General features: G+C 42.0%; 1 protein-coding gene across 4 annotated transcripts in view; it reads right to left on the reverse strand.

Moving 5' to 3' along the window:
* The window catches only part of LOC141133189 (protein Wiz-like), a 144,754-nt gene extending 135,604 nt beyond the window's left edge, over positions 1–9,150 (reverse strand). For 2 of the 4 annotated variants that reach the window (XM_073622398.1, XM_073622395.1), the window contains exon 1: positions 8,996–9,150. The gene's annotated coding sequence lies outside the window, so the exon portion shown is untranslated. The remainder of the gene's footprint in view (positions 1–8,995) is intronic. The other 2 variants (XM_073622397.1, XM_073622399.1) reach the window with 1 other exon arrangement.
* Positions 9,151–13,346: the final 4,196 nt, after the last annotated feature.

The raw sequence follows: 13,346 nt of genomic DNA on the forward strand, positions 1-13,346 counted from the left end.
TAAAATCCGACCGTTCGTACGCTCCATCAGACAATTGTTGTCAAACTTTCCACCAACAAATGTTGGATGGCAGGCTAGTAATTTTTCAGACAACGATCTGTTGTAAGATATTACGTGTGAACACAAGTCCGTCACACAAAAGTCCAAAGTACAAACACGCATGCTCAGAATCAATGCTCACCAAACACGACATTAGCAGAAGGTGCCCAAAGGGTGGCGCTCAAGAGCTGAAATTCCTTGTAGTATGTCACTACGTTCGTGTTTGTTGGCCGACAATTGTGTACAGTTTGTATGCAAGACAAGATCCTGGCACACGCCCTTCGGACAAAAGTCTAACACTTTGTTGGTCAACAATCTGATCGTGTGTACGAGGCGTTATTCTCAGGATGCAGTGCTTGTATGTACTATGGTGCCCTGGATGATGGCAAGAGTCCAGACACTTAGGGAAGTTTATTGTTGATATCTTTTATGGTAAATGTTTTGTTTTTTCTTTCCTGTTTATCTTTGCTATCCACTGCTATGAAACAACAGTCACTTTACTTTATTTTTACTTTCTTTTTACTTTCTGTAAGAAAATGGTTTTTCTACATGAAGATTGCATTAAAAAAAAAAAAAATGGGAGGGTGGGTTAAATATAACTAAAACCCAAGAATGATAACATAATTGATTGAAACTTAGCAGTTCTTAGATGTGGTGGCTGCAATAATTTTCTTTTTTCAGCCAAAATATAAATATTTTTTTAAAACCGATCATTTTTGGTTTTCGGTCAAGTGCATCCTGCATTTTCGGTTTCGGCACCAAAATTTCCATTCGCTGCACCTCTATTTTTAACACAAGATGCAACTTGAAAAATGGGTGCATCTGGGTTGTAAATCTTTGGTGAATACACTGATCAACTGAGCCCACAATGTATGTATGGGATGCTCAAGAATGACTATTCTCTTCATACAGGTAACACAGAAGAAGACATAGAAACAACCTCTTCAGACGTCTACTTTACCAGTAATATGTAAGGGTTGGTTTGTCAATATTTCCTCAGAGTCAATTATTTTCTATTAAAAAAGTAAGTGAATTTTGGATGAACACTGTGAATCTTTGGTGAAAATTTGAAAACAGACCTCATTAGGCATGTAGGGCTGCAACTAACGATTATTTTCATAATCGATTAGTTGGCCGATTATTGTTTCGATTAATCGATTATTCGGTTAATAACCTTAAAAAAAAGTGTGGTGTATAATTTAGTTAATGTGTACAGTTTTAAAAAAAAGGTAATTTATTCTTAAATATCTCTATGCAGTGGTAAATATAAATAACCAACTATATGGTTAGGGAGCAAAATATCGAATCCACTCTGAGCATAACAGACAGGAGATATACTGTATATACTATAAGAGGAGAGATATACTGTATATACTATTAGAAGAGATATACTGTATAAACTATTAGAGGAGATATACTGTATATACTATTAGAAGAGATATACTGTATAAACTATTAGAGGAGATATACTGTATATACTATTGGAGGATATATACTGTGTATATACTATTAAAGGGTGAATCTGGTAAATATCATCAGACTTTCATTCAGCGAATGTACAAAGATTTTTCGTCTGAATATTCACATCTGAAAATTGATCGGTGTGGCCAGCATAAGGCTCAGTACACACCTATGCAGTTTGCTTTTCATCTGTTTCTGCAGTGCTTTTCGCTGTGCGTTTTGATTTTTGTGCGCGTGATTTTGCTGCAATTTGCGTTTCTGCATTTTTTTTGGGCAGATTAAAAAACACATATTGCTGCAAAAACACATTACATGCTTTTCTGCAGCTTCTCTATTGAAGTATATTGAACCAAAAAAATCACGTTTTGCGTGAACGTGTCCCATAGGAAACCGCGTGAATAAACTGTAGTGCGTTTCTGCAAAAAGCACCAAAAAACACATAGATGTGAACCAGGTCTAAGACGTTTAGTAACATAATGGGGCGAAAAAACTAAAATGAGCCCTTTATAGTACAAAAAAAAGCAGATAATCGCTACTGTAAGGGGTTAATTTTTTTTAGTGTAGAACTGTGAAAGTAATATTTGCAGTAGCGATTATTTGCTCTTTTTGTACCATAAAGGGCTCATTTTAGGGTTTTTTCAACCCCATTATGTTACTGGCCGATTAATCGATTATGAAAATAGTAATCGATTAATTTCATAATCGATTAGTTGTCGATTAATCGATTAGTTGTTTCAGCCCTATAGGCATGTATGGGATTGGATGTGATGCTTAAAGCGGAACTGTTCAGGGGCTCTGGGCTTCAACAAAATGGCAGCCTCCAGTAAGAAAAAAAAAAACAGGATCAATGCTCGAGGCAATTTACATCACACACTATTTTTGATAGCATAATAATTTTTGACAACCTCTCTAGACACATATATATATATATATATATATATACACATATACACACACACATATATACACACACACATACTGTATATATGGATTTAGGACTTGTGCAAATGGTCATGTAGTGAACCCCTGGGTGTAATTCTCAGCTCGTGAGTCACAGGTGCAGTATACAGCCCGCTGCCAGTCAAAAGTAACAACAGGCTGTACTCAGATATATGCACATATAAAATGGCACTTGCCTACATACAGTGCCTTGAAAAAGTACATACCCCTTGAAATTTTCCACATTTTGTCATGTTACAACTCGAATCCTAAATGTATTTTATTGGGAATTTATGTGATAGACCAACACAAAGTGGCACATAATTGTGAAGTGGAAGGAAAATGATAAATGGTTTTCAAGATTTTTTTTACAAATAAATATCTGAAAAGTGTGGCGTGCATTTATATTCAGCCCCCTTTACTCTGATCCCCCTAACTAAAATCTAGTGGAACCAAATGCCTTCAGAAGTCACCTAATTAGTAAATAGAGTGCACCTGTGTGTAATTTAATCTCAATATAAATACATCTGTTCTGTGAAGCCCTCAGAGGTTTGTTAGAGAACCTTAGTGAACAAACAGAATCATGAAGGCCAAGGAACACACCAGACGGGTCAGGGATAAGGTTGCGGAGAGAAGTTTAAAGGGGGGTTAGGTTATAAAAAAAAATATCCCAAGCTTTGAACATCTCACGGAGCACTGTTTAATCCATCATCTGAAAAAGGAAAGAGTATGGCGCAACCACAAACCTACCAAGACATGGCCGTCCACCTAAACTGACAGGCCGGGCAAGGAGAGGATTAATCGTAAAAGCAGCCAAGAGGCCCATGGTAACTCTGGAGGAGCTGCAGAAATGCACAGCTCAGGTGGGAGAATCTGTCCACAGGACAACTATTAGTCATGGACTCCACAAATCTGGACTTTATGGAAGAGTGGCAAGAAGAAAGCCATTGTTGAAAGATGGTCACCATCCCCACTGTGAAACATGGTGGTAGCAGCTTCATGTTAGGATGCTTTTCTTCAGAAGGGACAGAGAAGCTGGTCAGATTTGATGGGAAGATGGATGGAGCCAAATACAGGGCAATCTTAGAAGAGAACCTGTTAAGCGTCTGCAAAAGACTTGAGACTGGGGTGGAGTTTCACCTTCCAGCAAGACAACAATCCTAAAAGGACAACCAGAGCTACAATGGAATGGTTTAGATTAAAGCATATTCATGTGTTAGAATAGCCCAGGCAAAGTGAGGACCTAAATCCAATTGGGAATCTGTGGCTAGACTTGAAAATTGCTGTTCACAGCTCTCCATCCAATCTGACAGAGTTTGAGCTGTTTTGCAAAGAAGAATGGGCAAAAGGGTCACTCTCTAGATGTGCAAAGCTGGTAGAGACATCCCCAAAAAGACTTGCAGTTGTAATTGCATTGAAAGGAGGTTCTACAAAGTATTGACTCAGGGGGGCTGAGACAAATGCCCCCACCCCCACTTTTCACATATTTATTTGTAAAAAAAATATGAAAACCATTTATCATTTTCCTTCCACTTCACAATTATGTGCCACTTTGTGTTGTTCTATCACATAAAATCCCAATAAAATACATTTACAATTTTGGTTGTAACATGACAAGATGTGGAAAATTTCAAAGGGTATGAATACTTTAAGGCAGTGTATGTGCTGCCCCTGTCTGCACACACATCCTGGTGGCAAGTACGGCTCCGATGTGCGTATATTTGAGTTCAGGTGCTGTATATTTCAGCATGTTGCTGACTTAGACAGGCTGTATGCTGCACCTGCAAATCCAAGGCACAGAATTATGTTCAAATGTAAGCTGTATAGTTCTACAGCCGTGTGCACAGAACCTTACCGGTGATATATTATGTACGTATGGGGTGTGAGAATTCAGAGAGCCTCTCTTCATATTTAATCACACACATAAAACAATGCTCCAGGTCAGCTCACTGATCAATCACAGCTCACATGCTAACCGCGTGTCGGCCCAGCTCGCCACTACACACTATATATATATATATATATATATATTAGAGCTGCACAATTAATCGTTAAAAAAAATCGTGATCTCGATTCAACCCCCCTGACGATCTCTATTGCAGAGTTTGCCGATTCTTTCATATAACAAGTGGAGAGACTTATCTGCTCACTCAGCTGTTAAAAGAAAACATCCGGGCAGTCTGCCAAGTTTTTAACATGAAACATTGTAACTAACTCTTCCTTCTTAGATCAAAGGGATAAACTTCTGTGTGAAAAAAAAATCCAGGCAGTCTGCCAAGTTTTTAAACAACTTTAAAAGCAGGAAGTTTAACCACTTAAAGTCTAAATAGTTTTCTGACACTTGTTTAAGTTAAAATCAATATTTTTTGCTAGAAAATTACTTGGAACCCCCAAACATTATACATATGTTAGCAGAGACCCTAAGGAATAAAAAGTCAATCGCTGTAATATTTTATGTCACACTGTATTTGCCCAGCGGTCTTTCAAACGCAATTTTTTGGGGAAAAAAAATTCACTTCAATGAATAAAAAAAAAAAAAAAAAAAAAAAAAAAAAAACTAAAACAGTAAAGTTAGCCCAATTTTTTTTGTTTTAATGTGAAAGATGAAGTTACGCCGCGAGAATTGCAATCTATCTTCTAAGCAAAAAAATTGTGATTTTCAATTTAGCCAGAATCGTGCAGCTCTAATAATAAATATAATATAATATATATATATTTATTAAAAAAAAAAGCCGGTCAGCTCCAATAAGATCACATATCCAGCAGATGAAGTGAAGGGGGTCTTCAGATCAATGCTAACGCGTTTCATGCTTACTCATAGTGCTTTGGAGCAGTGTTTTATGTGTGTGATTATTATGAGGAGAGGCACTCTTAATTCTCACACCCCATATGTACATTATATATCATCTCTTTATATAAGTAATGCAGAGACAGGCTCCCCATACAAATACACACACACCTATTTTATATATTATATATCCATGGGTTGTAAGGCTTGAGGATGCCTCTCCTCCTCTCCCAATACAGACAGACAAACCTCTCCAAACATCCAACAGTTAAAATAAATATTAAACACATCACCAAAATGGTAACACGTTCAATACTTATTTTACCCACTGTATGTAATTCTTTACCAGCAACATATAGGTGGTCTATCATTTTTTTGCACACAAAATGTACCCATTTTTCCATAAGATTACTTAACAAAAATGGGTGAATATTTGATGAAAACTGTAAATCTTCAGTGAAAACATTGATAAATAAACCTCATAATGTACATACAGGATGTGATGCTTGAGAATGTCTTTCCATTAACCTTCTCTTACAGATAATACAGAGACAGAGGCAACCTCTCCAAACATATATATGGCTCTACCATTAATATGGATTCACCTGGTCTTTACATCAGAGACAATTAAAACGTGAGTGAATCTCATGAGAAGAGGATGTGAATCTTTGGTAAATATTTGATAAATAGACCCCACTATGTATCCCATACCTCCCAACTTTTTGAGATGGGAATGAGGAACATCCATCAGCAAAAGTATGCAGGCATAGGACACACCCCTTGCCACGCCCCCTTAAAGGAGAAATGTACAAAAAAAAAAAAAAAAAAAACAAGATTGGTTAAACCCACAAGTGCTTTTTTTTTTACCACTACTATTCCTTTATATTGGCTTTTGGAATTTACAAATGCAGCAATTTGGAAATCAGATGAAAGGTTTAGCACTGGAAAACACTTTTTGATAGATAAAAAGTGCATTTTATACACAAGTTTATAAATCAGACCAAAATGAGGGACAAATGAGGAGAAACGAGGGACAGAGGAACATTGCTCCAAATCAGGGACAGTTGGGAGCTATGTGTATCCATGGGGTGTGAAGTTCCAAAATCCCTTTCCCCATACAGGTAATGCAGAGAGACAGGACACCTCTCCAGGAATATGTATAGTTTTAAGTGATATATAGGGGTCTATTTATCAATATGTTCACACAAGATTTCTCCATTTTTCACATAAGACTATAAAAAAATAAATAAATAAATAAATAAACCTCATCATGCCTCTTCTCTCCCCATACACCTTCCCTTACAGGAGAGAGGGATGGAAAACCTCTGCAGACACAGTGGGGTTGATTTGCTAAAACTGGAGAGTGCAAAATCTGGTGCAGCTCTGCATGGTAGCCAAGAGGTTCTAACGTCACCTTGTTCAGTTAAACTTTGACAAAAAAAAAAAAAAACCTGGAAGCTGGTTACTATGCAGAGCTGCACCAGATTTTGCACTCTCTTAGTAAATCAACCCCAATGGCTTTACCAGGAATATATATGAGTTGGAATTTAGTAACAACAGACCAGCTGTGCATGGCAACCAATCAGCTTCTAGCTTTCATTTTCATAGCCTAACAGAGGCCAGAAGCTGACTGGTTACTGTGAACAGCTGGCTGCTCCAGATTCTATCTGCTTCAGTTTTGGTAAATCCCCCCAATGTATGTATGGCATGTGATATTTCTCATATTTATATATACACACGCCATGAGCCATAACTTTATAACCACTCAAGGAATATTGAGTAGGTCCCCCTCTTGTTGCCAAAACAGCCCTGACCTGTCAAGGCATGGATGCATCCAGACCTCTAAAGGAATGCTGCGCTATCTAGCACCAAGATGTCAGTAGCAGATCCTTTAACATGTATGTTACCCCAACATTTCATATTCCTCACATGTACCTGCTGTACCATGTACTTGTGTGAGAAAGTATCCCGTTGTCTTTGTATTACTTCCTTTATGTGAAATCCCTGGTGTTCCCCCAGTCCCTGTGCTTTCCCATATAAAACTGACCACACTAAGCAAGAGAGCACACCATGGTCAGTGTTCTAGTTATGCTGGGAACTCAGCCTGCTATCCAATGATCAGATCTGTCCTGACACACCCCCCACTGCACAGCCTTTCACTGGGAAGATCGTCGTGCTACTGCTTCTCCTTCCCCAGCTCTTATGCAGCTGAGAACAGAGGGAATGTGATCACAGGGAGGGGAGGTATTTATAATGTTTTGCCTTGCATTTCTATTTTAAACTGAATGGGTTGTTTTACAAGGTGATCGTTTACAATCACTTTAAGTGCTCTAAGTTGTGAGGAGAGGCCTTCATGGATCAGAGTTGTCTTTCCAGCACATCCCACAGACACTTGATTAGATTGAGATCTGGAGAATTCGGAGGCCAAGTCAATACCTCAAACCATTCTTGAACCATTTTTTGCAGTGTTTCATTGTACATTATCCTGCTGAACGGGGACACTGCCGTCAGGGTATAGAGTTTCCATGAAGGTGTGTACTTGGTCAGCAAGAACGTTTAGGTAGGTGGTTTCCCAGCAGAACATTGCCCAATGCCTCCATCTTTTTTTTTTTTTTTTTCTTCCCATACTGCATCTAGGAGCCATCTCTTCCCCAGGTAAGTGACGCACACGCACCTGACCATCCATACAATGTAAATGAAACATGATTCCTAAGACCAGGCTGCCTTCTTCCATCGCTCTGTGGTCCAGTTCCGATGCTCATGTGCCCAATGTAGGAGCTTTTGGCTGTGGACACGGGTCAGCATGGGGCGCCCTGACCGGTCTGTAGCCCCATACACAACAAATAGCGATGCACTGTGTGTGTTCCGACTCCTTTTCTATCAGAACCAGCCTTCCCTTGTACAGAGCTACGTGAGCAATGGAAGAAGGTGGCCTGGTCTGATGAATTCAAGAATGGGTTTGAGGAACACAATAATGGAGTTTGGGGTGCCGATTTGGCCTCTGAATTCTCCAGATCTCAAGCCAAAATCGAGCATTTGTGGGATGTTCTGGAAAAACCAAGTCCGATCTATGGAAGCCCCACCTCACAACTTACAGGATGTAAAGGATCTGCTCCTTACGTCTTGGTGCCAGATACCACAACGTTCCTTCAGAGGTCTCGTAGAGTCCATGCCTGGAGTCTGGGGAGTTTTGGCGGCAAAGGGGGGGGGGGGGACATAATGTTATGGATGGTGGTGTGTGTGTATATATATATATATATATATATATTTCATTAGACGTGAGGTAAATATCTCTCCTCCTTCTCCCCCCCATCCAAATAATAAATAGAGACAACCTCTCTAGACATAGAGATGGCTTCACCAGTAATAGATCATGAGGGGGGGGAATTTTCTAACACTGGAGCAGCTGTGCAAGACAACCAATCAGCTTCTAGCTTTGATTTTCAAAGCTTACCTGAAGAAGCTGAAGCTAGAAGCCGATTGGTTGCCATGCACAGTTACTCCATTCTTAATAAATTTCCCCCTAAATGTATGAGGTATAATGATGCCTCTCCTCCCCACACACACACCTCTAATCTATACATGATGTATGTATGAGATGAGAATCTGGCTGCTCTCCCCTCCCGTGCAGACAATGGCTCCTCCCCTCACACCGGGCACAGCTGTAGCCCCGTAAGCCCGCGGTCAGTGTGCCCCCCTCCTCCTTCCCCCACTGACAAACAGTACAGTCGCCCCTTCCGTCTCCCCCCGCTCAGCCCGCAGTCTCACCCCCTAAGCCGGGTCCCGCGGCTCCGTCTCGGTACATTGCCCCTTTAAGAGCGGCTCCGGTACAAGACGATCCGTCCGGAGACAGGAGACAAGAGGGGGGTCTGAGAAACAGACTGGGCGCCGGAGAATGACGTCACCGGAGGCGCCGACCGCGACGAGCCGCCATGTTGGAGGAGGCACAGGCCTTGTGGGTGTGGTCGGGAGGGAGGAGAGTCCCATGGCCCGGAGACACGCTTTCAGGGACGTGTCGCTATAAAGCAGTGCTGGAGAGTGGAGCTGTACTCCTCCTAGTGCATTGTGTTATGTGTACGGTGAAAGCAGAGCTAAACCCAAGCAGGCAAATAACAAATATGAACTCCAGATACCATCTTTATTGCATAGTTACAGTGGCAGAGTATTCCAACCCCTTGGAATGAACTGGTTTTCTGCAGTGATTTGCAACAAAATGTGACCTGGTCCTCATCTAAGGCTGGGCTCGCACTTAATTCCAACACGTCTCACAGCAGGGGGTCCGTTGTGTCCCTGTTCTCTGCTTCAGGGACAAATCGGGCCCAAATTGTTGTCTGAATTCAGACTTGAAACAGAGCCAAAGACACACAGGACCCTGTACACTCCGCTCTGTGGCCACCTTGGTGGTGTGTGAACCGGCTTCATTGGGACCCGGGAACAATCCCCTGGCGTGTCAATTGGAATGCGGGGAAACCCACCTCCAATTCGTATAAGTGTGAACCCAGCCTTAAAGCGGAGTTCCACCCAGAAATGGAACTTCTGCTGATCCGGTCTCTCCCCCCCCCGTCTAATCCAGGTATTTTGCTCCCACTTCTGGCGAAAGATCGCCACAGTATTCATAGTGACTTACGCCATGTCCTGCCCCTCTTCCATTCCCCCGTTGTCTATTGGGAGACACACAGGTCCCAGAAGACAGCAGGAACCAGTCAGAACACGCAGCACGACTCACGCATGCACAGTAGGGAAACAGGCTGTGAAGCCACAAGGCTTCACTTCCTGATTCCCTTACTTAAAGAGGAGGGCCCATCAAAAAAAAAAAAATTAAAAGTCAGCAGCTACAAATACTGCAGCTGCTGACTTTTAATTGGACACTTACTTGTCCCAGGGTTCAGCGATGCGGGGGATCGAAGCCCCGCTCGTCTCCCCCTCCGTTCAGCTGCGCCGGCATTGCAACTGTGGGCGCCGGGCTATGTGGCTTCACAGCCTGGCACCCACTGCGCATGCACAAGCTGTGATTGGCCGCTCAGTCACCTGGGACCTGTAATGGGTCCCAGATGATTGACAGGAGGGAGGGAGCAGAGCCGAGCCCTTCCTGTGCCGAGGGGGAAGTGATGTCACCAGCCCAGGCACTGGAAGAGGCAGACTACGAGGGACCCCCTAGCAACAGGCATTTAGAGGTAAGTAAAAAAAAAAAATTTCCAAATGTTTTTTTTATTTTTTTTTAGGCACAGTTATGAATTTTTTAGGGTGGAACACCACTTTAAGATGCCGGAGCCGAGGCATGGGTCGGCTTCGGGTGAGGACATGTAAGTGTCCTTATTTTGAAAGTCAGCAGCTGCAGTATTTATACCTGCTGACTTTTTAATTTTTTTTTGGCAGGTGGAACTCCGCGTTAAGCCTTGTACACACGAATAGATTTTCGGATGACCGTTCACCAGTTTTTTTGTTGCATTGAAACTACCGCAGTAGTTATTTAGCGCACAAATGATGGCGGGGCGGTGCGGCTTTCGTTCTGGGACGCTGTGGCCAAAACGGCCACTCTTCCACACCCGCGGGGGCGCGCGGCGGCTGCGCTGTGTTGCTAGGACACACCGCAACCTCCGATCTCTGTAAAGAGCCGCTTCCGCGGCTCTTTAATCATGTGATCGGCTGTGTCCAATAACAGCCGATCACATGTAAACACGGAGATGACGGTAATCGGCGATCCTCGCCTCACACTGACAGAGTGTGTGGCGAGGAGAGCCTGTCAGCAGCATCTCCTCGCAGGGGACAACAAAACATATAATCAGGGCACTGATCATCAGTTCCCTGATTACATTATAGCACCAACAGTGTCACCAATCGGTGCCAGCAATCAGTGCCCACCAGTGCCAGAAATCAGTGCCCATTAGTGATGCCAGTCAGTGCCACCTATTAGTGCTGTCCATCAATGCCCATCAGTGTCACCCATGAGTGCCGCCCATCAGTGCCACCTATCAGTGCAGCATATTAGTGCCTCCTCATCAGTGCCACCTAATTAGTGCCCATAAGTGCCGCCTCATCAGTGCCCATAAGTGCCACCTCATCAATACCTGCCAGTTCAGCCTATCGGTGCCCATCGGTGCCGCCTCATCAGTGAAGGAGAAAAATTACTTATTTAAAAAATTTACTGACAGAAACTAAGTAAAACATTTTTTTTCTAAATTTTTGGTCTTTTTTTTTTTTTTGTAAAAAAATAAAAAAAACAGCTGTGATTAAATATCACCAAAAGAAAGCTCTATTTGTGTGAAGAAAATGCTAAAAACTTCATTTGGGTACAGTGTAGCATGACCGCACATTTTTCATTCAAAATGCGACAGCACTAAAAGCTGAAAAATGGCCTGGGCAGGAAGGGGGTGTAAGTGTCCCTGATGTGAACCATGCCTAGCAAAAAAAGGAGCTCTAGGAAGAAATACAATCAAGAGAAGTCAAATCTGCATAACATCAAAATCTATGGTAAGCTGCACCGAAGCACTGGGACTGGTGAGAGGACACTGCTGCCATTAACCTCTCGCTGCTAGCAGAGACTGAGTACATAGGGACTGGCCGTCTAACTAGCAGCATTATTTACTGCATGCAGACTTTATTGGGACTGTACTCATGTGCACCACCGTAAAGACCTGACCCCAACACTAGCTGGCTGAAGAACTAGGGCTGAAAACTGCTCAGTCAGATATTTGATTCACAAGAACTTTGCCTATTGTCCATCACAAGAAGTACCTCTTTAGAGAGTCTTAAATTTAATCTCTGCCATTTATATAGACTGCACTTTAAAGTGGATAGCCTGCTGCTTCCAGAGGAGTTATTGCTGTATTGATCGTCATTGCTGTCACTGTTTTTCTAATACCATTAAATATTGTTGATTGTGTGGATTACCAGGTTTACTCTAATTTAGCTGCATAAAACTCTATTCTATGCTGCTATAGCCTAGTGAACATATTGTCTTCTGAACTGTAATTGAACTGTAATTGACCTAATCCTTTACTTATTCATTTATGTGTATACTGCTATTTGCTGCAACTTGTGACATTATATTGGGTTAATTTACCACTAATCAGTCTGATGTTTGCTTTTTGATACTGAACCTTAATTGTATGCAGGGTATCTATATTTGTGCTCCCGATATCAGTGCAGTATTCATTTGCTTAACCTGATGTGTTAGTGGGGGTGAGGTTATTCTAAACGTCGAGGCAGAAAAACAGAGAACCCAATCTACCAATTGGTTCCTGTGGGGGTACCACAACACGTGGGGGAGATATCTCTGTTCTGAGCGTAGACAATGAGCTAGAGACAGTCAGCATGGACTCTGCTGTGGGTACTAAGTGGTGCCAACAGCAAAATGGCCGACTGGAGTCAAGTGTAGTGGTTGACATGCCTGGTGACAAAAGGACTCAAGAGCAGATCTAACAAGCAGTGATGACACTAGTTCCTGATCAGCAGCTGTTTATATTGGTCATGAAGGTAGATCAAGACCCACTACACCTATGTGCTGTTAGAATGGGGGAGATGAATTTCTCACTTGTTTCCAAGGGACTAGCCTCCATTTGAGTAATTCATTTGAGGATGGAACATGGATGGATCAAGTCTCTCAAGCATTAGAAGGGTGGGATATCCCAGAGGCCCTTAAGAAAAAAATAATTTGATATAATTCTGGGAGGAGGAAAATATATGGCAACTTAAAGCTAGGCAAACAGACTGTACAGCTCTAAACTACATTGAGGTGCTGCATTCTGTGTTCAGGAGAGTTGAAAAACTTTCCGACTTAATGTATATGTTTGAACACACCAATACAGAAGGGAAAAGTTGTCCAACTACATAATCCAAGTGGAGATCCTACACTAGATCTTCCAGAAGAATGGAATATACCCACGAATTGCTGAGAGAGTCTGGTTTGACCAAGTTCTTCAGGCAGCTCGTCCAAACCATCCATTGTCCTAAAGTTTCTTCTTAAGGGCTCCAAAAACACTCCCACCTATCCAAAGTTGGGGAGGAAGAAGCTTTGTTGGAGGAGAAAAATCAAAACCGAACACCAGGACAAACGCTTAAGAAAGAAAAGGTTCTCACATGCCCTGTTCAGGTAGAACAGTACTTCTCAGAGGATGAT

The sequence above is a fragment of the Aquarana catesbeiana genome, linkage group LG03, assembly GCF_042186555.1.
Source record: "Aquarana catesbeiana isolate 2022-GZ linkage group LG03, ASM4218655v1, whole genome shotgun sequence".
Taxonomy (NCBI): Eukaryota; Metazoa; Chordata; class Amphibia; order Anura; family Ranidae; genus Aquarana; species Aquarana catesbeiana.